This window comes from Zonotrichia albicollis, chromosome 13 (assembly GCF_047830755.1).
Source record: "Zonotrichia albicollis isolate bZonAlb1 chromosome 13, bZonAlb1.hap1, whole genome shotgun sequence".
In the NCBI taxonomy this organism is placed as follows: domain Eukaryota; kingdom Metazoa; phylum Chordata; class Aves; order Passeriformes; family Passerellidae; genus Zonotrichia; species Zonotrichia albicollis.
Genome location: NC_133831.1, coordinates 796,483 through 821,319, shown reverse-complemented (window position 1 = coordinate 821,319; position 24,837 = coordinate 796,483). Strand labels below are relative to the sequence as shown.

General features: G+C 48.6%; 1 protein-coding gene across 5 annotated transcripts in view; it reads left to right on the top strand.

Annotated features, from left to right (window-relative positions):
• Positions 1-24,837, top strand: part of ZFHX3 (zinc finger homeobox 3) — a 376,930-nt gene that overhangs the window by 107,390 nt on the left and 244,703 nt on the right. The window contains exon 1 of one of the 5 annotated variants that reach the window (XM_074550644.1): positions 15,917-16,055. The exons of 3 other annotated variants lie outside the window; for them this stretch is intronic. The gene's annotated coding sequence lies outside the window, so the exon portion shown is untranslated. Of the gene's footprint in view, positions 1-15,916; positions 16,056-23,041; positions 23,247-24,837 lie in introns of those variants that run through there. One more of the 5 variants, XM_074550643.1, reaches the window with a different exon arrangement.

Sequence of the window (24,837 nt, the reverse complement as noted above, 5' to 3'; positions counted from 1 at the left end):
ATAGGCCGTATCTCTCAGCAAGGTTTTGAAAAAAGCTAACCAAAGGCTCTGTGCCCAAGTTGTCATTACACGTGCATTTTTCCCTCAGAGTCCTGGTTTTGGAGTTCTGTGGCATCTTGGGCGTGGGGAGCACAGCATTTTCCTGCTCTGCTGGGATTCTGTGGTGGGTCTGGTGGGTCTGTGCCTGCCTGGTGTCGCTGCTGCTCTCTGGCTATTTCTGTGCCTGCTGCGCGAGGGACCAGCAGACTGGAGGCAGGTCTGGAGCTGGGCCCAGAGGGACCCGGGCACCACAGGCAGTGCTGAAGAAGCAAACTGCTCAGACTGAGGAATTCTTGAATTCCATTCATTTCTGATGAATGATTCCCAGAACCACGCAGAAGGATCTGCACTAAGTCTCTACTACACATTTGACTAATGCTTAGTTTTACAGGTCCCTGTTTTGTGGAGATGCTCATAGGTGGTTTCCCTTAGATGTTCAAAAATAACTGTGAGGTTGGACAGAAATTTGACTTTTCAGGTTTAATATTCTTCAGTTCTTCCTCAGTTACGTTGAACTTCGGTCTTATGTGGGGCACTGAGTATTCTCTTCTCATTTTTCAAAAGAGAAGCATAAATACATTTCAGGGTACAGAAGAGGCGCTGAGAACCGTAGCTGTCATTCAGTAAGGCAGAGCAGAGAAAAAGGCCATCTCAACATACCCAGAAAAAAGTAGAAGAAAAAATGTCGAAATGTAAAAGCTTTCACAGTCAAATACACTGCTGAAGTGTCTAAGTGAAAACATGGAGATGAGTAAATTTTAATTCAGCCGTGGTGAGTTCGATCCTCATCGCTTCTGGATTCACTGCATGGAAGTTTTGTTTTATTTTATTTTATCTTTCTTGTTTAGAGAAAGCAGAAATGCTGTAAGAGCACCCCAGGGTCACAGCGGCTGCTTACTGTGGGCTGTGAAAGCTCTGCTGGTATCTCACCGCCCTTCACAGAGGAAAGACAAGGAAAAAGGTTTCTGACAGACAAAACCAAATGGGTTTTTTCCTTGAGATGAAAAGTAAAATGTAACAAGCACATTTAATTTCTCCCCTTCCAGGCGGCGTTTAATAAAACGGCACCCTGCAATGGAACAGATAATGTTTGTCTTATAAAACCCAACAGCCAGTTCCCTTTTTAAACACAGATCTGCTGGCTGGGCTTTGTTGTGGGCCGGGGACTGACAAGTTTGCAGATGCTCCAGCTTGTTACCTAATCAGAGCCAGATGCTGCTCCCCGGCGACTTTCTCACTGTCACCAGGCCCTCACCGCAGCCACGGAACGGCCGCGCTCACCACGGGCCTGGCTCTGCCGGGGAGTCTCACTGTATTTTTTGCTATCTGGAGTCTCTGTTTGTTTTTAATTTAAGGGGGTTTGCACTGGCCGAGACAGAGGCGAGTGAATGGGAGAGGTAATGTGAGCGAGGCTGATGTCCACTGGACATCTGTTTAAATTCAGCAGTCAGGCACACAGAGCAGCCTCTGTGCCTTTAGTTTGTTGTCGGGAAATGGCCTGCAGCAAAATGAGAGTACTTGATTTGAGAATTCATTAGATAATTCTGTACGTTATACTTCAAATAATACATAGGCCTGAGAGAATGTTTTAAGTAAAATTAAACATTTCAGTGTGGCTGCGGTGGGTGTCAGGCGGTTCCAGCACGGGGGTATGGGGAGGTTCCTGCCCCCTCTGAGTTGCAAATCAAGTTCAATATTGTGTCTGCCTTCTTGAAAAAGGTAGCAAAGGAATTTGGATTCTCGGAAGCCAGGGCTGTTTGTCTGAGATCATTAGTTGCTGCAGCACCTTTTGCAGCCCTTTAGTTTCTGCCACTGACCGGAATGCTCAGGGCTTGGTGCCGCTATCAGTGGTGCCCGACGGCTGCGGCTTTAATTGACTTGTTACCATCTGCTCTGGAAGTGGGAACTTTGCAGCTCGTGTGCATTGTGGTGTGTGTTTCTTGGGTTAAACACGGTGTGACAGGAAAGGGGCTTCCCTCTCCATGCCCAGTGATGCCAGGAGTGTCAGGCACTGCACAGGAACAGAGATGTTTGTTCTCAGAGCTGCGTTCGTGTGTGGAATTATCCTTGTGCTGAACCTCTGTGATGTGAAATGTTCAGGAGTTGCTCCTGTTTACAGAGGGATCTGCTTTCTTTCTTTCTCTCGCGAAGAAACCTGTTATGCAGTGGGTAATAAAACTAAAAATAAAGATCAGAGCCAATGGAAATGCTGTAATGTTTCTCGGCAGAAGCATTAGAAGCTGCCCATAAAGCATGAGGCATTCAGAAATTTGCACCCTATTATTGTGCCCTCCAGCCCCTCTGGAATCTCTTTTCTCCGACAGATTTGTTGTATTCCCAACACCTCTGTGCTGTAGGTTGTGCTTCTGCGCCTCGAGCTCCTGATACCCCACGGGGGGATTGTGCTGGGTCCTTCACACTGCCACTGCTCCAGGGTGAGTTTGAGCTCTGCTCCTGCCTTCCCCCAGAGCCAGGAGAGGGGCTGGAATATGCAGTGGTTAATGAGCAGCCTGGGAGAAGCCTTGGTTGGATCTGTGCAGCTGAGAGTCGTGGTAACTCTGATTTATCTTACAGTGAGGACATATTTAAGACTTTTAAGCTGTGCTTTCCCAGAGCATGCACCATCTTTTGTTTCTCTCTTTGGGGTTCTGTTTGTTTGTTTGGGGTTTTTGGGTTTGGGGTTTTTTTTTCCCTTATTTTGTCCTACTGTCTTTCCTAGAAAGCTGTTTCATGTCCAGGATTATTTCTCCTTTGACATCCTAAATAGCTGTTACTTTTCTGTGTACATCTGGCTACTGGATTCAGAGAAGTCCCTAAGCCAGAATCCATCGTGAGTCAGCGCGTGCCTTTCCCCCACTTGGTTATTTCACAGCCGCCGCTCTTCACAGAGAGGCTCCACTCTTCAACAAACCCCATCTCTGGAGAGAGTTGCCAGGAGGAGCGAGGAAGGTTTGCAAACTCATCCTCCCCAAACAAATCCCCCTGAAGAGTTAAATTAAGTCACCTCCCGAGCGCTGCCCTTCCCTCCGGCTCCCCGAGCCCCCGGGTTTTCTCGGGAGAACAATAAACCATCTTCTCTTCTTTTGGTGCCTGTCCAGTGTGGAAAGAGAAAGATGAGGTCAAAGTGGCAGGCTGTACAGCTTGCTTTTGAGCCAAACAGATGGTGAAGGTTAAGTGACAGCTCTGTGACTGCCTCTTTTGAAGTAATTGGAGATAATTTGTATTTTGAATCAGAACTTGACCACTGTCAGAAGGGAAGAAGGTTAATATGTAAACGATTTTACATTAGCCCCTGTTTCTTGGGATTTTTGCTCCCTCCCACCCCCCCTTGGATTCTTGTTTCTATAATCCTTGCTCCAGGCTATTGGTAAGATTGTCTTTGAGCTCGGTGTGACTCGGCCTAGGCTGCAGTTGTTATGAAAGCCAACAACAGCTTATTAAGGCCAGGGATAATCTCTGCTACTGATGCATTGTTGCTTTCCTGCAGTCCAGTGACAGCTTGGAAACAAGACTCGAAATGCAGTTCTAACTGGTGAGATTGGCAGAGAAATACCAAAATATGTCTTATTTCTGAAGCTGGACCCATTTTGCAGATTATTCTGTGTGGTTAAGAAGCTCCCCTGAACTTCTCTCATGATCAACAATGGAAATTTGATTTGGGCTTCCTCCTCTCCCATGGGAAATTTTTTTGGCTCTGAGCAGACTCCTGTTTATTTACTTAGAGTACAGAACATACTGTATGTGTTGTGTTTGCTGATGCTTTCCTGGTGGGAAGCGGAATGTTTCTAGAGCCTGAATTCAGAGTGGTAGAAAGGAGCTGCCAAGTTGCTTCTCGGTGGTTCTTGTTGCTACAGCAGTTCCACCCTGGTCCTACAGGTTGTCAGCGAGTACCACGTGCAAGAGCAGGTGGTGATGTGCTGGGGTTTCTGTACCCAGTCCTTGTGTTTTCATGTGGGAACCGAAAGGATCTTACAGGGAAAGAACCTGTGAAGTCACCTTCATGCAGTGTTCCTGTGTAAGGAAACCAGGCAGCAGTTTGACACGTATTCAAATCCTGCAGTTTGGGTTTCAGATGAATTTAATGTAATGTAGCAGCTGTTAGGCAGTGACACCTGCATGTGCTGGCTGGGAGGTAACTCTGGCTTTCTGTGGACTGTAGCTGTAGAACATGGAATATTCTGGGTTGGAGGGAATGCCCAAGGACCAGCTGAGAGATTAGTAGCCAGATTATTTTGTCCTGGCCCAATTCTTGCATACTGGACTCAAGAGATGCTGGTGGAGAGGCCATCAATGCAGAAGGTCTGGGCTATTTCTGTGCATTCAAGTGCTGTTTTCTCAGAAGCAGAGAAGGCAATATTGTATTTTATTCACATACATCAGGTTGATTATGAAACACATTTTTTCACTAACTTAAAGAAGAAAAAGGAGATACTGGCTTGTTATTTCTGCCTTTTTCTTAACCAGGCAAAGTAAAGAAATGGTTGCAAAACCTTTAGAAGCATTCAAGTACCTCGGTGACTTTCATCAGATGTTCTCTGTACAAGAAAAAGAAAAAAAAATCGTTCTATCTTTTTATTTTTACTTTGCTTTAATCTTATTTGATGATGTCTCAACAGGCTGGGACATGCTTTCTTGGATGGCAATTTCACTGCACCATATGTGTCTCTCACTAGATAGCAGAGTGAAATGAGTCTTGGCAGGAAGAGAACTAAACACATCGACAAAGAAAAGAAAAAAATTATTTACTTAACTCCCTGTTGCCTGCATACATTTTTCCCTGGGACTGCATCTGGTACAACAATGCAAACTTGGCTTCTTATAAATGTGTGTCTGAGGCACGGTCCCACATTGATCCCTTTTTCTTGCCATCCATTCTGGTTGTTTGGGTTTTCCCCAGTAATCCTGATTTAAATGTTTCAGTAGCTAGTGGTGACCAAGCTAAGAAAAAAAGAAAAGCTGGTTTTACCTGTGAATTTATGTCATTGTGGTCTCAGAGGGACAGCTGGTCCTTACTTGGCCTTTGCAGGATTCAGTGGTTCTCAGGAAGAAATAAAATAAGTTGCCAATATTAAATTCCTGCCCAAGTCGGGCATTTTTCTGGTGAGCTCCAGGCCTGGTGTTTAAACTCTGTGGGGAGCAGAAGTGGGGTCAGGCCAGGCTCAGCCCCACGGGCTCCCAGCAATGGAGGGAGATTGCAGATATTTATCGTGGTGTGGAAAATATTCCAGTTTGGGCTGATAAGTTTGGAAAATTTACACTGGATATATTTCAAAGTAAGAACAGGGAATCTCTCTGAGTTGAAATAGCGGAAGGTGCGTTTGAATGTTACGATCAATCAACCAAGCAAAACATTTTGTGTTTGAACACACCGGTGGGATAAATGGCACGGTGGTGCCACGGTGGCACTCCCAATCGGTGCCCCAGTGCCCAGGGCCCGCTCTCAGCCACAGCCCCCACTCACCCAAAAAAAGGGCAGCCCTTTTTATTCCAAGGGAACCTGCACAAGTCTGTTTCTGACTCCATGTTCTGAGGGCTCTGCTCTGTATTGGGTGGTGTTTGCATTGGCTCTCGGGGACAACTTCTGAACCCTTGGTAAAATTGGTATTTGTACACCTGGATATTTGGGAGGAAAATCAATACGGGTTCTGCATTGACCTTGCTGGTTAGCACAGAAGTGTCTGGCAAAAATGAGACCAGAGGAACATGCAGGTGATTTGCAAAAGATAAAATGGGAAAGGAACAAGCGGGTTTACGGTGTTTAAGGAAATATGCAATTAAAAATAATGGAGCGGTCACATAGGATTTTAGACATCACATGAAAAGATAGGAAAGGGGGGAAAAAGAATCCTTTGAAGCATGGACAGGGTAGAGATTCCCACCAGGTGCACCACACAGGTAACGTGTGTGGGGCAGGTGCAGGGAGCAGAACTGGCTGGAGAGTGTTTCTCAGGGCTGAGCTGTGCTGTGGAGGGATGGGCTTAACAGTCAGGTGGCCATGGAAATTGAGATCGTGTGGATGCAGCCTTTGGGGTTTTATTATGTACTTAGAACCATTTTTCCTTTGTGCTCCTTCTAAATGAAGTGGCTTGAAATGTTTTTTAAATCCTTCTGTTTTCACAGTATCTTTTCCCAAGGTTGTAGCCGTTCTATAGTATATACACTGACTGTCACGGGGAGATCTCAGTGATTGTTGGAATGTAATTGCTGTGTAGGTTCGGGGGTCAAAGGTCCGTTCTGTCTGGTGAAGTTTGGAGTTTTCTGCTCCTCCCCCTGTGGCCAGTGTGACAGAGCCCGGGCAGGGCAGGGCTTTGTGCACGCACAACACTGCTTTGGTGTTCCAGCCCGTCCCTGGCCAGTGTCCGTGGGCTCCGAGCTCAGGGAGTGCGCAAATGCTGCACTCGGGGCTGCCCAGCGGGAACGAGCCCTGCTCTGAGCCGGGCCCCGCTGTGCCAGACAGGCAGCAGGAGCACCGCTCGCTTCTCCAGAGGCCTCAGCGTGGCCACGGTCCCTGCTCTGCCCTGCTCTGACATTCTCCTCATCCCACAAAATGATGACAGTGGTGGGTGGCTGGCAGCAGCACTGGGCTCAGACCTTTCCTGCTGCTTTTCCATGGCTCAGGTGCTCTGTGCGCTGGGTCAGCTCTGCAGGGGCAGCACCCACAGGGCCGGACCCCGCGAGAGGTGGCACCTGCCACAAGCCACCCTTCGGGCACCATGACACCCCTCAGGCCACTGCCAGGGCAGGACAGGCTTCATGAGGAGAGCAGTGAGCTGAGGGAATGAGGCAGAGTCGGGAGTTTCCACGAAACCTGCGGCGATCCAAAGAGGAAAGTGTCCGGGGTGTCAGTGAAGAGCTTCTGTGTCCCTCGTTTCAAACGGCCTGCTCTGTTCCTCCTAAATGAGAATATTTATATAAAATATACATCGGTTGTATTCCCAAATATTCGATGTGGAAATTGATCCGTGCCGCGATCCCCGTGCAGCTGCTTGAAATGGAAATGCGGCGGGGGAGATGTGAGGGAGGCCGGCACAAAGAGCAGCCGCGGGTGAGGCCGCGGGGCCGCTCCCCTCACACAGCGGGCCCTGCCCGGGGCCCGCGGCCTCGGCCGGCCCCCGCAGCAGCCCTCGCCTTCACTGGGGAGAAGGCTCTCTGCAAAAACACGGCTTCTTTTCCCCCTTCTCCGCTTTTTCTTTTCACCTTCTGATGAACTAAATTATTCCTTATCTAGAGCCCACGTGCCCTCGGGCCCCGGGAGCATGCACTGCCAGAGAATTCCAGACTATTCCTAATATTTTAAAGTAACAGGTCCTTCAGGGAAAAATAAAAGTTGGCATTCTTCTTAATTTTTATGTATTATTTTAATTTCAATGAAAAATGATAAACTATATAAAAATACATAAATATAAAAAAAAATTCCAACTCATTGAGCAAAAGCCGTTACCTGGGGGTAGGAAAGTACTCGCTTGTTGTTGGATTCATCCGAACGCAGCATTAACTGAGTTAGTCAGAAACGTGTCACAAAATTGTTGAGGCTTTTTCAATGGCTTTTTATAAATATGTCTTGAAATCTGAGCATGTTCTGCAGCTTAGACAATGCATTATGCCAAAAAGGATGTTTCTTTTGTTAAAAGCTTTTAAGGTTGAACTGAAAATACAAATCAGATCGGAATAATCTGGATTATACTTATGTACTCTTTGGCTATGTTGTTTTTTGTTGACTATTAGGTTAAAAGAAAATCTCTGTGCTTGATGTTTGTTATTGATAAAGTATTTAAGTAGTAGATTTTATTTAAATTAATTTTAGACAAATTATTTAGTTATTCTAAAATTGCTGCATATGTATGCTCATATATATGTGTAAATATAGATGTACTCCTGTATTATATGTAAACCCCTAAATTTTTAGGAGGAAGTTTCTTTCCAGTAGAGCTGTTTAATGACCTGTCAGTTCCCCACTTGTGTGGACTGTTTAAAATTCTATATAATTTTCTGGTTTAATGCAGTATCATTTAATTCTCTAGAGAAAAAGAGATAAGGTGTTAAAATTGGGATAAAAGCTTCCAAATACTAGAAAATTTGCTGTCAAACCCAGGTCCCTTTTTACTGGCAGAAACTTAAGAAAGTAAATACTAATAAGATCATATGCAGCAACAACAAAAAATAGATATAATTTCTTTAAATAATATAAATGCCATTATCAATACTTAATCAGAAAACAGCTAAGGTTGACTTTTCTGTTTTTTTTTTTTTTTTTTTTTTTTTGGCTGATGAATACAGAATCAATACTTTGAAACTTGATTTCTTCTCCCAAGAATTGTTCTGTGGATCAGGAAAAGTGGTGTATTTTGTTATTTTCCCCTTTTGATTATTTTCTTTCCTAAGAACATGGTGTGAAATAACCCACCCTGGCATGTTGGCTGTGGTGTTTTTAGGGGACGTTTCCCAGTGGCCTTTGCACTGGTGGCGGCCGGAAGGCTCTGGTGTCCCCCTGTACCTGCTGTCGGTGCGGGCAGTGCCTGCCGTGACAGGGACAGCGCGGGGGGCTGCTGCTGGGCTCTGGAGCGGCACCGGGGCAGGGATGGAGCGGGGATGGAGCAGGGACCGAGGGTAGGGAATGGATCAGGGACCGAGGGCAGGGAGTGGAGCAGGGACCGAGGGCAGGCAGTGGAACATGGACCGAGGGCAGGGAATGGAGGATGGACCGAGGGCAGGGAATGGAGGATGGACCGAGGGCAGGGAATGGAGGATGCACCGAGGGCAGGGAGTGGAGCAGGGACCGAGGACAGGGAGTGGAGCAGGGACCGAGGGCAGTGAGTGAAGGATGGACCGAGGGTAGGGAGTGGAGCAGGGACCGAGGGCAGGGAATGAAGGATGGACCGAGGGTAGGGAGTGGAGCAGGGACCGAGGGCAGGCAGGGGAACACGGACCGAGGGCAGGCAGTGCCGGTGGCCCACCGTCTGCCCGTGGGCAGCAGCAGAGAACAGCCCAGTCCCCCCGTGCCGCCGGCGCAGACGCGCTCGAGAGCAGTGTCCGGCCTGTCCTGTCAGGTTTATTGTCCACTCCATCAAGGGGTCTAATGGTCAGCGGAGGGGCTGAGCGTGTCCCCGGGGGCCTGCCATTAAGCGAGCGGACTTGTTTAAGCGCACGCGGGGTGTCTGGGGCTGATGGGGACGCCAATAGCCGTTTCCCTCAATGAGCAGCCGCTCGGATCACGGCTCAATAGAGGCTCCCCGGCCGCGGGCTCCGGCGGGAGCTGCCCCGAGCGCGGCCCCGGGCGGGAGGCGCCGATCGATGCGGCGGCCGGAGCGGCCCTGCCCGGCCCGGGCCCCATTAATGCTCAGCGAATGCTTTGGAAGCGGCAGCGCCGCCGCTGCGCCCCGGCCAGCCCTGCCTGCCGAGCGTCCCGGGCACAGCGGGCGGCTGTGCTCGGCAGTTCCGCGGGAATTCTGCGGGAATTCCGCGGGAATTCCGCGGGAATTCGGGAACGGCAGCGGCACCGCCGAGCACAGCTGGGGGGGAACTGCCGCCTGTGAATTCATTGCTAAGTTTTATTCCAAACTGTAATGCCTAACAATGCAAGAAAATCTCATTCCATCAACAAGCCGGGAATACTTAAATCCCAAAATTAGATTGCTAACAAAAAGTGCAAAAAATGCAATTGTGGAGCTTTGGATAGTTTGTGCATAGGGTTTTTCGTATTCATCTTAAATATATCGTTTCTTTCCTGGATGATTTTAAAGTGCTTTCTGTTGGAAAAGAGAAAGATGCTTTCTGCATATCAAATTGTTACCTGAAAATATGTTTTGGTTTTTTTCCTAATTGAACCAAACATACAGCACATTAGTATTTTTGGGAAATAATTTTGTATTAAAATAGATTTCTGTTGTTTAATTTTTTCCTTTTTAAAAGAGCATAATTTCTTAAAATATTTTGAAGGAAAAAAACCCACAAAACCATTTCTTTTTAATATCTAAGTAAAGAAAATGCCTTTGACTGGGCTTTTTCCTGCTGTACTGACAGAGAGCAGGGGAGGCTCTAAATCTGCTTTTCCAAGGCAAGCTAAAGATGGAAATTGTGAGGAAAATGAGCCAAATAATACGATTTTTGATAGGTGTTTGTAGTTTGTCAAAGCTTTTTGTCATTCAGATGACTAATTTGTATAAATAAGTCTGAAAACACTTTGTATTAACATAATTATTTACATAAAATATCGTTATTTTTCTGCTTTCATTAACAATTTTTTTGTTTAGTTTCAGATCCGCTGTAGTAAATACTTTGTGCATATTTATATGCTGCTGAGTGTTGTCTTGAAAATGTTTGATAGTATCAGTTTCCTAAAGATGATGTTTATAAAATGCACATAGTTGTGTGAATTATTTATACCAAACGAATGAGAAAGAGATCCTGCTTTCCCTAACACTAACAACGGATCCACTTTTCCTTTGGCAACACAAATATTTATTATATTGTTGTACTTAAAGAAGGCTTAAGCCTCTGAAGTGTCAAAAGTCAAGCTGAACAAATTTAAAAGCAATGAAATGAAACCCGAGTTGGGCACAAAGGATCTTTTCTGAATTTCCTGAAAGGCAGGGCTGGAGAGGGCAGGCTGGGAGCCTGGGGTGCCAGGGCAGGGCCTGGGGGTGTCGGGCACCCCAGCCCTGGCAGCCAGCCTGGGTCAGTCCTGCTAAAGCCATGGTGAGCCCCTTGCTCTGGGCACGGGCCACAGCAGAAAGGCTCCATGCAGGAACACGTGTGCCAAGTGTGTGAGCAAGGGGAGCACTCCGGGTCACAGCAGGGCCGGCTGAGCACAGAAAGGTTCACTCCCAGAGGGGTTTTATACTTAAAATTGTCTTTCCCACATCCTCAGACTCTTGCACTTGTGTTGCTGGGCAGGATTTGCAGAGAGATTTGGAAAGCAGCAGGAGGAATGATTTACCTGCCCGAGGAGCGTGGTGGGACACGACCCTGCCGGGGTGGGTTTGGGAACAGCTGGACAGGGAATCGCGGCACTGGGGCAGCAGAGGAAATTCGGGACGGGGCAGAACTGTCAGGCAGCAACTACAGGGCACAGACAGTGATTCCCTTCCCTGAGATGTGAAATCCCCTTTTGTGAACGTTTTGGAGACAACCACTCATTTGTAAAATACAAAATTAGGTTCCCATTTTTTTCAAGCTAAAACTGTATTTCAAATTCACCAGCTGTGTTTTCTGAAGTTCTACAGAAGGGAAACACGATTTGGGATTTCAATTATAGTTCCAAAAGTGACAGCAAATTTGAAAAATCTCAGTTCAGCTAAGGTGCTTTTCCTTTGGGGAGTGTTTCAGGAATAAATCCCAGGGAAGGAGTGCATCAAGAGAAAGGAAGATAGGAATTCTGTGTAAAACATGGCCTAGAATTACAATCTGAGTGGGTCCTATAGGATGTTTTTCTAAAAGAAATACCACTCTCCTTTGAAAAACTAATTTTGTGGAAGGGAAAAATCCTTAATCCCAAATGCAACGCCATGGAGAGGACGGCCATGAGGCCGGTGTGCGAGGGAATGTGCTGGAAAGGCAGCACAGGGAGGGAGCACGGTGCTCAGGCACAAGGCAGGGCTGGCAGGGCTGGCACTCAGGGACAGGAGCCCTTTGCCCTTGCCCATCCGTGCGGGCACAAGGCAGTGCTGGCACTCGGGGACAGAGCCCCTTGCCCTGCCCATCCGTGCGGGCACAAGGCAGGGCTGGCAGTGCTGGCACTCGGGGACAGGAGCCCCTTGCCCTGCCCATCCGTGCGCTGGGGACCGCGGCTGCGCCCCCCGAGCGGCACCGCTCGGACAGGGACACAATGGGATGGATGGCCGTGACTTGGAACAAATAAATAAAACATGCGGCTGCTCCCTGCCGGGCCTCCCCCTCCCGTCCAGCCGCGGTCGCATTTGCCGCGGTCATTTCCCAGCGCTGCCTGCAGGAAAGCGCCCGTGGCCTCTCCCCAGCCCTGCCCTGCCAGCCCCGCACACGCCTCACAGCGGACTGTGGCCCCAAAACCCATCGGGGCTCCCACCCCAAACACCCCAAACAGCCGCTCCCTCCAGGATGGGGCTCCCCGCAGCCCCGCCGCCGCAAAGCCCCGGCTGCGGCAGCAGGAATACATTTTAATAAGGCTGGGAAGGAGAAAAATGAGTTTGCTCCGCAGTTCTGTTCTTTAGGAACAGAAAAAGGTGAGCATGTTGCAGGGCAGGGAGGGGAAATTTAATATTGCGAGAGATAATGGCAACTATGTTAATATCCGGAATTTTCAATGTACCATAAGTACATTTTGTTTTTCCTTTTAGCACGATTTATAATTAAAGATTTTAATCTGGCTTCACATTGAGTTAATAAGCCCTTTGATTGATTAGGATTCATAAAATTGCCATTTCCCGCTGCTGCTTTGTGTTTCTGGGATGTTCTTTTGAAAAGCCGGGGAAAGGTGAATGGGAAGCGGCCATTGTTTGGGCTGAGCTCCACCAACTCAGGGGGCTCGCGGCTGCTTTATGTGGAGTTTGTCCTCACCAATATCTTGTTGTTCTGCCAAATGAACGCAGATAGAATCTGCTGAGCTGCATTTGAGCAAATTTTAGGGAAAACTTGTTGTTGTGTATAATTTCAGCAGGTGTTGCACACAATTGCTGCGTCGTTACTGACCTGTGCTTGATGGAGGAATTTGGGATTAGAAGCAGAACAAGAAAGGCCAAGTATTAGAAAACAAATATATCTGAATACAGCACAACCTTGATATCCGGGCTCTCGCGTGGCTTTCAAAATTCAGTTTACAGTTCTGTGCCCTCACAGTGTCACCTCCTTTGTTATTAGGGGCTGGTGCTGCAGCAGTCCCTGGGTAAAGCACTTGTTAGACAAGGAAATGGAATAAAAGGAGGAGGCCGTTTTGCTGCTCTTTGATCACATTCTACTTGTTTAATTTTTTTTAAGTAAATTCTGATAAATTCTAAATTCTAAATGAAAAAATGAGAGGCAGTTCATGATTTTTAAGTATCTGGTTGAGTGGAGGTGGGCTGCTTTCCTCTGCTGGATCGTGTGCATGTGTGTGTGTGTGTGTGTGTGTGTTGGAGGGGAAAAAAAAATCTTTTTTCTTTATTTTTAGCCAGGGTAAAAGTGACCCTCTTTAGCCCCAGAGGGGCCTCACTGTGTGGATTGAATCAGAGCAAATTCCCTTTGTGTTTCCTGCTCTAAGGGGACACGCTATTGTTGAGTGCGGGGCCTCTCGTACGCGGAGCAGCGCAGGACCGTGAGCAAATCCTTCCCGGATAATGCGCAAGTTGTTTCACAATCGATCCGGCCTCCCCTCCCCCAGCATTCACCCCAATTTACTTGGCACAACTATCATTTCCTGGCCCTTTTATTACCATTCAGATGTCCTACAAATGCAAACATTTGGGCCAGAAGAAAGGGGCTGGGTGAGGCGAGGGCAGGTTGGGGAGCCCAGGAACGCGATGCTGCCGAGCTGCTTGGCTTCGGAGCCGGGAGCAGATGCCTGGCTAGGGCGAGCGGCGAGCTGGATGTGTCAGCACTTCCAGGGGGCTTAATTGGCTTTATTTTTTTAATGTAAGTACCTGCTTCCTATTTTTATTTTACACAAAAATATTTTTAATCCCCCATCAATAATTTTCCAGCAGCCTTTGAGACAATTTTGCTTTTAGTTCTCATGTGCCAGCACAGGCTGACGGTGATGAAAAGATGAAAACCTGGCAATAACGCAGGGTTTTGCTTACAAATTGACAAAACCAGCCCTGCCAATCCCCAGTAATTTCCTGCATCTCCATAACTGACCTCATGCATCCAGCCCCGGCGGCGCTGATTGGCGAGGTTAGAATGGGAACGACGAGCAAGGTTCATCCCAAAGAGAAACAAACAAACAAACCAACCCCGCCACAAAGCCCCTTTGCTCTGAAATGAGCGTGGCTGTCCCGCTAGGTGCGGGCCGGGCTGGCCCCGCCGGTGGCTCGGGCCGATGCGGGATGCGGGATATGGGATGCGGGATGTGGGATATGGGATGCGGGATGCGGGATGCTCCCTCCCGGGCAGGAGCGCAGTGCGTGTCAGCGCCTGGCTGCCCGCGCCGGCCGATCGATGCTTCATTAGGCCCAATTGTCTTTTGCCCATGCAACCTTGAAAACAGTCCCTTAATTACCTGTGGGGAAGTCGGGGAGCCTGCTCCCCCCTCGCCGCTGCCCTCCCTCGCTGGCGGCAGGGCCGGGGTCACCCGCGGCCCCTCGCGGGCGCGGGGGTGGGGGAGGAATACGGGAGCCCGGGGTGAGAGGGCAGGGTTCAAGTCCAGACTACAGATCTATTGAAGGGCTTTCACACAGCCAGGCCTCCACTTGACTTTGCATCAGCCTGCGCGATTCCTCAGCTGCTGCCTGCGCACGGCCGCGCCTGGCGGCTCCGCGGGGCTCCGCGGTGCTGCGCTCCGGAACGGCCGAGCCGAACCGTGCCGAGCCGGGCCGGGCCGCACCGTGCCGAGCCGAACCGTGCCGAGCCGTGCCGAGCCGGACCGTGCCGAGCCGGACCGTGCCGAGCCGAACCGTGCCGAGCCGAACCGTGCCGAGCCGAGCCGGGCCGAGCCGTGCCGAGCCGAGCCGTGCCGCAGGCTCCCCCGGCCCCTCATCCCCCCAGAGCGCGGAGATCTGGGGCACAGCTGGGCAAAGGAGGGGAGAGGTTGAGCAGCGAGTGCATCTTCCCCCCAGACCTGGATTTCAGGAGAGACGGCTGCACGTCACCATGGGCCCTGCAAGCAAAGCCAAGAAAGTGCATAAATAATCTTATTTGTTATGCATTATTAAAAATTCAGAAAGATTTTAAATTCAAGTGATAATCTGATCATCCTGAGGGATAGGTTTATATTTAATAGCCAGGTGTTTTACCTATTCATTTGTGATGGAAAATATTATAATGAAGTAATAAACCGTAGCACAGAAATGTTAATCATATATATGTGGTCTGCAAACCCCCTGAAATCACAGACCCCTTCTGCTGTCCCGAGCTGTCTTTATTGGTAACCTCATGATTTAAGATAATTTAGGTTTTGGGACTATGCCCGTAGACCTCGGGGCACAGTTGTTAATAATGGAAAGCTTATTTGACTGCATTATTCTTCTCCTGCATCTTATCTGTTCTGCTGTGAAGTTTTCTAATATCATGTGCTGTTTCTTTGTTTCCTATTTTAGAAGAACGTGGAACAAAATCATGAGAGCCGTTGAGACTATTGCAGATCTGATATAATGGGGCGGAGGAATTACGGGGAGATGAAGAGTTGTAGAGGGGTTCAGCTTTAAAAATTCACAGAGTATTTTCATTTTAATGCAAGGTGGGGGTTTGAGTCCTCAATGATGCTGAGAAATGAGATGCCTTGCAGCACTCCATCTCTCCCCCACCTAAGAACCACCTCCTGCCAGCCTGAGCATACTCCCCCTCCCCCAGATGCACACAGACAGGTGTCCAGCTGCTCTCCTGTGCTAGGCAAACACGAGGGAGCCCATGGCAAGTGTCTCGCCAGGTTTCAGTCCCAGTCCGGGTGTGAGACACGTCACCGTCCCCCCGCTGCAGCAGGGCTGTGCCAAGCACCGCGGAACGCACGCGGAGCTGCGCCAGGACGGAGCATCCTCTGCTTGGGGACGAGCGCTAAATACCAAAGCTGGCTAAATCCCATCGCTGGGAGGTGATCAGTGGAGCCGCGCTCTGTATTCACAGCCGGGGCTTTACTCACTGAGCGAGCTGTGATGTCACAGCATTAAGCTAAAATAACCACTGAACATGAGAACAAGAGCGATGGGGGGGAGGTTTGATGGGGGAGAGAGAGGGAAATAGCAGGCATATTACCAGTCCTGCATGTGGATCACAGAGCCAGATTGTGAGCAATCCCGGCGCTCAAAGTGTCTCCTTAGCAGAAAAGGGAGAGGGAGAGAGAGGGAGCCAGCAGCCAGCCTTCAGTCCCCACCACGAGAGCTCTCGCGGTGCACTCGGCCAGGGTGTCAGAGGGCGTGAGTGCATTTTTCATTTCTTAGCCTTTGTGTGGTCTGCCAGAGCAATTGGATTCTGTCTGTATTTCCATGTATTTGCCTAACCGTACTGTGTATTTTTCTCCTGGATGTGAGCAGGCATTAACACGTAAACTCACACGCACTTAAATAGATGGAACATAAATGGATACACAGGGAAGACATTAAAAATAGCCCGAGAGTCAGCTTTCCACCTGAACTGCCCACCTTGCGGTGCCCAGTGCTGTTCCCATTTCCCAGATGTGCAGGAAAATGGGGTGTTACTGGGAGGGAAGGACTGGAATGGAAAGGGAGGAATCTTTCTTTCCTGGCCTCTGTAATTAATGTTGGCCTTTGTGTGGCGTAAGGCCGGGGAACGTTGCTTGTGGTGATGGTGCTGGTGCTAAAAAACCACTGCTCAAATGGCTGTCCTGAGCTTTGCAGGGAATGTGTCGGCAGAGCTTCAGCATCAGGCGCCTGGGAAATGAATCCAACCTTGTGCTGATGTGTTGGGATACTGCAGGATCATGTGTGAGCGCGTGGAGTGGCTCTGTGTGTGTGAGCTGGGCTTGCAGGCTGGGACTGGTGGGAGCTGCAGCACATCTGGGGGTCACATCTGTACCCCACACACGGTGCACTCACCGCTTGGGGTGTGCAGCTCCTGGAAATCCTGCAAACTGCTCTGCCTCCACCATAACTCATCCTGCATCCAACCTGATGTCGGCGATGGAGGACAGAAATTGAGGAGAGAGTGGGATTTAACCTCAGTTCTTCCCACCAGATTTCCAAGGCGGTGCAATTTATGGACATGAAGATGAGTCTTATGAGGAAGGGCCAAAAATGCAGCAATTTAAGAGTAGGGAAGTATCAAAGAGGGTAACCAGCTCCAAGTCATAACCCCATGTAATAAAAAGGTTCTAGGGGGAACCTTTTCACATTTTCTTTCTTTTCAGTTTTCTTGTTTCTAGGTAATCCAAAATTAAATTACAGAAATGCCAAAAAAAAAAAATTCAAATCAAATTCCTAGTGGTCACTCCTGGGGAGGTGGAAAAGGCTGGAGAGTGCTTTTGTACCTGCCAAACCCACGGGCACTCCTTGAGGTGGGAAAGGCAGCCAGGCCCAGGGGAACGTGGAGTTTGGCTGTTGTTCCCGTGTGCAGATGGTCCTGGTTGCCATGTGTGTGTCCATGTGTGCCTGTGGCATGTGTGTTACAGGTGTGCATGTGAGTGTGTACCTGTGTGTTACATGTGTGTACAGGGGTGTGTGAGTTCCCTGTGTGCATGTACCGTGTGCGTACGTGTGTGTCACATGTGAGTGTGTGCCTGTGTGTGTGTTACCTGTGCAGGTTACCTGTGTACATGTGTGTACCTGGGTGTGTGTGTTACCTGTGTGTGTGTACCTCCGTGTGTGTGTCACATATGTACTTGTGTGTTACCTCTGTGTATATGTTACCTGTGTGCGTGTACCTGTGTACGTATGTGTTACCTGTGTGTGTACATGTGTGTTACCTGTGCATGTGTGTGTTACCTGTGCGCGTTACCTGTGTACATGTGTGTTACCTGTGTGTGTTACCTGTGTACATGTGTGTGTTACCTGTGTGTGTACGTGTGTGTTACCTGTGCATGTGTGTGTTACCTGTGTGCGTTACCTGTGTGTTACCTGTGCATGTGTGTGTCACCTGTGTGCGTGTACCTGTGTACGTGTGTGTTACCTGTGTGCGTTACCTGTGTGTTACCTGTGCATGTGTGTGTCACCTGTGTGCGTTACCTGTGTACGTGTGTGTTACCTGTGTGTGTTACCTGTGCATGTGTGTGTTACCTGTGTGTGTACGTGTGTGTTACCTGTGTACGTGTGTGTTACCTGCGTGTGTACATGTGTGTTCCCTGTGTACCTGCACAGGCAGCACTCCTGCTCTTGCCACCCCTTCCTGAGCTGCAGGGTTGGGGACACCAGGGAAGCTCCACCTGTGACAGGTGACCCATGGCTGCTCAGGACTGCCCTGAGCTTGGGAGCCTCAAAGGCAGAGAGGGAAAGAGAGAACCTTTGCCTCAGGTGATGAGCAGCAGCCTGGGGTCCTGGAGAATGTTCAGTTTTTATTTCTGTAGTAACCAGGTTAATTGATAGTTATTATTCATTCCTGATACACATTCTATGTAATTATCTGTTTGCTGGATTTCATCCGCACTAACATTGGCTGGTCTTTGTTGTGGAGGTGCCCCAAGAGCCGAGCACCTGCTGGCCCCACAGCCAGCAGTGGTCCCAGAGCTGCTGACCCACCTGTGCCTCTGCTGCTGACACAAGTGGGGCAGCTGGGCTGAGGTGTAAATTGGCGGTGGGCGGGGGGATTTCTTGTTAATCATTTTTTTCAGGAGGAGGAAAGACATCAATCTGAATGCTGCTGGAAAATAAGGTGGAACTTTGGATTAAAAAATAAATTATTTTTTGAATCTTATTAACCACCTAGCCGCAGGTGTTTGGGTTTTTGTCTCAGTTCCCTTTCTCAGGTGTTGGCTCCTTTCCAACAGACATTCCCAGGGAAATGTCTTGGAACCCTTTATGGTGGAATATAAGAAGCAGGTGATGATCAAAAGTTAGTGGTTAGGGCAGAGTTTTGGTTTTCTTTCCTGCTGTTTTTTGTGTCTGTGTAGTGAGAACAGGGAAAGCCACTGGGTGTCATTAGGCCAATGACACCCTAAAAAACTGCTGCTCACATTTAACTTGCGCTTTATGATTTCTTTTTGTCATAGTGTATTGGACATAGAAAATGCAGGCTCTGCAAAACACAGGTGTGGTGAGTTAGGGAGTTAATTGATGGTGATTAGCGGAGATCAGGGACACCTGTGGGGGGCGGGCACTGGTCTGGCTGCTCCCCACTCTGGGCAGAGCCACCAGGGAAGGGCTGGGAACGTGTTACAGAATGGAGCCACGGGGGTTCCTCTGCCTCAGGAATGCTGCGAGGGGCTGCTGGGGCGAGGTTCATTGAGGATGTCAGATTCTCGGAGCTGTCTGCAGGCCAGGCGCTGCTGCCAGGGGTGAGTGATTTGTGTCACCAAAATCTTGGCTGGGGCTGAGGACATGTAACCATTGTAAGGTAAAACACCAGAAGGAGTCCTGGTTTCCAGCACTGGGCAGCTGGAAGGTGTCGCAGTGCTGTGGGGAACAGCTGAATATCCACAATGCTTGACAGTAATCTTGCAGAGCTGCTGAGGTGGCTTCATTTAGGGCAGTTGAAGCTGTGAGTGCTGAGAATCTTGGAGGATTGGATCCATCTTGCTCAGGCAGATCTGGAGTACTCTCTCTTTGTTGAAATGTGCTTTTCTATTGACTCATAAACCTCAGACAGAGCTGTTGGCAGCACCTCCAACATGGTGAAAATGAAGTGGGTTCCCTCTTTCTGTTGGAACAGCTACACCAAGCCCAGTTCAGTGTGCTGTGGGCTCGAGTGAGCAGGCTGGTTTCCAGGTCTTTGGGGGGGACATTGGAGATTGAGGTGGTGTCCAAAGACATTTTCTCTGAATGACAAGTCTAGCTAGTCCTGAGCTGGATCTCTGCTGAGAGCCATCTCTCCTGGTTCCGTAGCATCGCATGAGTTGGGGTGGCACAGCAGGCTCGCTGTCCCAGAGCCCTGGAGAGAGGGTTATCAGAGGGTGCCTTACTGCTTTGGAAAGCCTGGCCTGCTCAGGGGTTCTGGAGCCCAGTTATTGCTGATGGTAAGCCAGTGTGTGTTCTGGTGCTGCTCTGGGTCTCTCCAATGCCTGGCACAAACCTGCAAGCCTTGGGATTTTTTTTAATTTTAGATTTGCTCTGAAGATGCAAACATTGTGAACAGTAGTCACATTGTGAACAGCAGTCTTTTGTGCTTCCATGCAGTATAAGTCAGTAACTTATGGCAAGAAGGTAGAAAAGCATAAACCAAAGGCTCAAAAAGTTGGGGTGAGAGCCCAAGTAATTTAAATGAGGAAAGAAGCATCTTTTGTGTATCCTGCTCGTGAATTGCCGGGATGTGGTGGCAGGTTGAAGGAGCAGGATGGTGGCAGGGAGTTTGGGGAGGTGCACAACCATGGAGGTGTGAGTCTGGCCCCTCCTTGCCAGGCACCATTTATTTTTCAGCACTTCTGTCTAATTAATATAAGGCCTGCTCAGGCACAGCCGCCCTCGTTGGACGTGTCACTCGTTAATCACGCGACCCTCCTAGCCTTGGGTAATGACCTTGAAAGAATATATCAGCCCATGATGGCGGGAGTGAGGAATTAAATTGTTTCTCTGAGTGCTTATGGTCATTGCTGACAATTTATATGACACAGCTGCCCTAAGCTGGCCGTGCCGGCCATTGTGCCGCAATCATTTTCCCTCCGGGAAGCGCTGGCTGGGCAGGCCCCGCGCGGCTGCCCCGGCCCGGGAGCTCCTTTGTGTGAGCAGGAGAAGGAGAAGGGCTCTGCAGCCTGGAGCCCGCCCGGGCCCTGAGCCCCTCTCTGCGGCCGCCGCCGTGGCGTTGGCTCCAGCATCGAGCTCCCTTCAGCAGGGCGTTCCTGAGGTTTGCAGTGTGAGAAATGGGCAGGGCAGCTTCCATAGGCTTGGGATTTGATAAGATTTGGGTACAAACACATCACGCAATCATGCACATTTGTGCGCAAAATTAGGCAGACCCTTTAATTACTATAAGACCCACATAATACTGTCTGTGTGTCCAAGGAAATGAAGAAGTAAATGTTAAGATACATTGATGTAAGCATTTATGGGTTAATATCTGTATTGTTATATTTTTGTCTTTTCCTAAGTGTTAAATGTACTTGGGAAGGTATTTATTATTTGCCGATAATGAGTAAATGGCTTTCTTAGTTGTTATATATTGGTATCTGCTTTTAGACTGATGAAATAATTTGTTACAGTTATTCAATCATATTATTTATAGAAAATATGTAGCTGAGGATCTAAACATCAGATTGTTCTGCTGTTGCCATATGGGCTGCTTTTATCTAAATATAAACAGTTGATAATTATCACTGGAACTATTGGCTAAAATCACAAAATAGACCGAGAACAAATAACAATCTCATTCTTCATTAACATTTTAAAAATTAAATAGATGTCCTTGTTTATGCCTTCAGTAGATTTGGCTCTGCTTTTACAGAACTGTAAATGAACCAGAACATTTGTTTTGTATAATCTATACAGTATTTTATATGTATATTTGTATTGGTGAGCTCAGGCTGCTAGATTTTGAGAAGGCTGGTATATATCCAGCCCTGCAGAACTGGTATAAAGTACATCTAATAAAGTATTCATAGAATCCCAGAATGGTTTGGGTGGGAAAGGACCTTAAAATTCATCTCATCCCACCCCTGCCATGGCAGGGACACCTTCCACCGTCCCAGGTTGTTCCAAGCCCCGGCCGGCCCGGCCTTCGGCACTGCCAGGGATCAGGGGCAGCCACAGCTTCCCTTGACAAATATTGCTTGCTTCCATCACAGACTCCTTTAAAATGCCTGGTCTTCTCATAGGGTCTAGTGGCTTATTATTCCTTTATTTTTCAGTTTTTTCCTGTTTCTCATCTCTACCACCTCCATGTGTGGGTAGGACACAACAAAGGATGTGTTGTCACCTCAGTGTTCTGCTGGCTTGAATACCTCAGGGAAAATTACGCAAGTCAGCAGCAGCCACATGAAACGTTCCTGTAAAATACAGACAAAAACAAGCAACAAGGCAAAAATGAAGATGGTGACTGGGAGGAAATACTGTCTTTGTATGGACGTGCTTTTTTAGAGTGTGGTTAGAGCAGAGAATGAGGAGTTTGTTTCCTTTTTAGTTATGCCAATGATTTACTGTATGAAAAAGGACAGATTATTTTGTCTTGTTGTTCCCATTTCTGTGTTTAAGATTGGAGTTCAAAAATGGCAGTAGTTCAGTATCAAGATTGTTATTCACCTGGGTTTGGTTTGACTGCACCTTGCCCTTTGCAAAAACCTGAAGAGATTCCTTGCAAAGGGACCTGCTCCCACCCTGGGAGGGCCTTGGCTGTAGGCGCAGCCTGGCCTGGGGCTTCAGCAGTGCCATGACACCCTCTGAGAGCCTGGCTGTGCTCTCTGAGCGTTGGCTGTGTCCCCTCAGCTGTCACTGTGTCACTGGGGGGGTCCTGTGTCTGTCCCACCTGCGGGAGGGCAGCGACCTGCCGGTCACCTGCTCACACAGAATCCCTCCCCAGGGCCAATCCACTGCAGCAGCGGCTCCTCTGAGCACCACTGCGGTTTGATGGTGAACCCCAAGTGGGTGGGAATTGCTTTAATTCCCCATGGGAGGTGTGCGGTCTGGATGTGGCACCAGGGCTCTGCACGGCAGAGCCGGCTCATGGCCCGTCCTCTGTCCCTCTCTTCCCATTGGGATGAGAGCCCTGAAAGCCTCCTCAGCTGAGGCACCCAGCAAGATGTCGCCATTCCTTATTGAAATTCCCTCTCTAATCGGCTGAAGGGCGAGCGAGCGCTGCAGCCCCGTCCTCGCGCTGCGCTCGCCACGCTGACGTCAGCCTTCTTGTGCGGCAAGGATATTTTAAATTTGTTTATCTCTGTGATATCAGGTGGTTTGGTTGCTGGCAGCCCACATTAGCATGGCAGAGCAGCAAATATGTACATATATATTTATATTTAGCATTTTTTTCTGGTATGTTCAGCTGAAAAGGCTTGGCTTGATTAATATTTTCCGCTGTCCGGTAACCATGGCAATGGGGTCAGCAGATATAATACTTAATTTAATCTTCCAACTGCCTCAGTGTGCATCACCAGTGTCCCGAATAATAGAAAGCCTTTTGCTTCTCTCTCCCTTCCTCCCTCCTTCCCTCCCCTCCCTCCCTCTTTCTCCCTCTCGTTCTCTTGCTTCATATATTATTATCTTCGCCAGTGGCTCCCTCATATGACCCAGAAGGAATAAATGGAGGTTTTGCATTCCATGTATGTAGCTTATAAAATAAAGAAATAAAATAAAAACTCGGAAGCCCCTGTCCCCAGGCAGGCAGATCCCCCCAGCAGCTTGCAGTGGGTCCCCCCTCCCGGCAGGCTCGGCAGCCAATCTCCACGGCGTGCCGGGGCCGTGGGCAGACGTGGAGCGCTCGGCGCGGCTCCGGCGCGGCCGCAGACGCTCTCCAGCCACATGCGCCCGAGCGGACCTTCCTCCCGCCACCAAGCACCCAGCCTTGCTCTCCAGGTGGGTCCAGTCCATTGCTTTGTCTTTGCTCGGCCCAGGCCCCCCTTAGGTATTTCGTTTTGCTCTTTCAGCTTGATTTTTTTTAAAGTTGCTTTGGTTTGGTTGGTTGGTTGTTTTTAAACCATTGCAGTCTTTTTTCACAGTGAATACTGTCACTCTTGGGTTGGTTTTGCCGAAGGAGATGACCTCCCAGACAGATTTAGTCATACTATTTAAAAAAGGGGGGAAAAGAGCATTTTCCTGCTCGAATACTTGGTTGAATTGCCCAGTGACCAGAGGGGAGTGACCTGGTGCAGGTCAGGCTGCTACTCTCCTCTTCCCAGCTGTCCCGTGTCACATCTCTGGTGAAAAGAGAGGAACGTTGCCAGCAGGGATAGGAGTTGTTATTCCAGAGACAGAAAGGACATGAGGAGGGAGAGACACTTGAAATTTCCATAACCAAAGTCCTTTCTCTTATTTTTTAATCAATTATAACCCGTCCTTGAATTTAATAAAAGGATAGTTATTTTGTTTATTTGTTTTTTCTAATATGGTATTTGGGAAACAGAATGACTGTGAGCTCTGGGTGAGTAAATGAGGGACATTTTCCTTTCCCACTCAGTGAAAGGAATGAGCTTGTGGGGTTTTTTGTTGCCTCCAACACCATTTCTATGGGCATAAGGACTGAGCAAGCCTGCCAGGGTCTTGGCAGGGTTCTCCCTCTGCTCCCACTCTGTGATGATGGTCAAAGCCCATTCGGTGTTGTGACTTGGTGTTGCGTGACGGCTGGAAGGGCTAAGATTGGGAAGGAACTGAAGTTCATCCCATGAGTCCCGATCTGAGGCAGTGATTTGCCAAACTCCTTGGTCCCAGGCAGAGACTGCTGTGGGACAAACATTCCAGCCTTTTCCCAAAGGGTGTCCATCCCTTCTCAGGGAGTGTGGGACCACGGCCAAGCTATGAGCAGGTGGGAACCCAGCAATGGCAAAACCCAACGATTTCAGTCAGAAATGGCCCAAAGTCATTCAGCTGCTTGTAGCTGAGAGTTTGATAGTGAACATGGTGGTCCTGCTGAGTTTGAACTTCATGATCCTAAAGGTTTTTTCCCACCTTAACAATCTGGGATTCTATACATTAAACAAAAACCAAGCAAACCAAGTGTTGGTCCTCTCTCATGTTTCTGAAGTGCTCAACCATTTTTCTGGGTAACCTTTATCTTTTGTGTGCAGCCTGTTTTATGGTTCTTCTGCAGGACAATCTTTGGTCATTTAATCTCCGGGAATAAATCCCACCCATGATTTTTTTTTGAGCAGAGAGGCGGCCTGAATTAGGAAAACTGCTCTGTCCTTTCCAAGGGGGAAAGAAGAGGCAGGACAGTGTGGGCTCTTGGAGTCCAGCATGGGTGAGGACCCCACAGGTTCGAGGCTTCCTAGTGATGGACTCCAGCCTCGACAATAAATATACAGTAACCTTTGTAGTAACTATATCTCTATTTTCTTTGTTCCAGAATATTCCATATATCCCACTTTTTCTTCTGTCTTTTTCCTTTCTGTGTCATTAGCAGAAGTACTGATGCCTGCATAGGCTTCATGAAGAAAATTACTGAGATGTG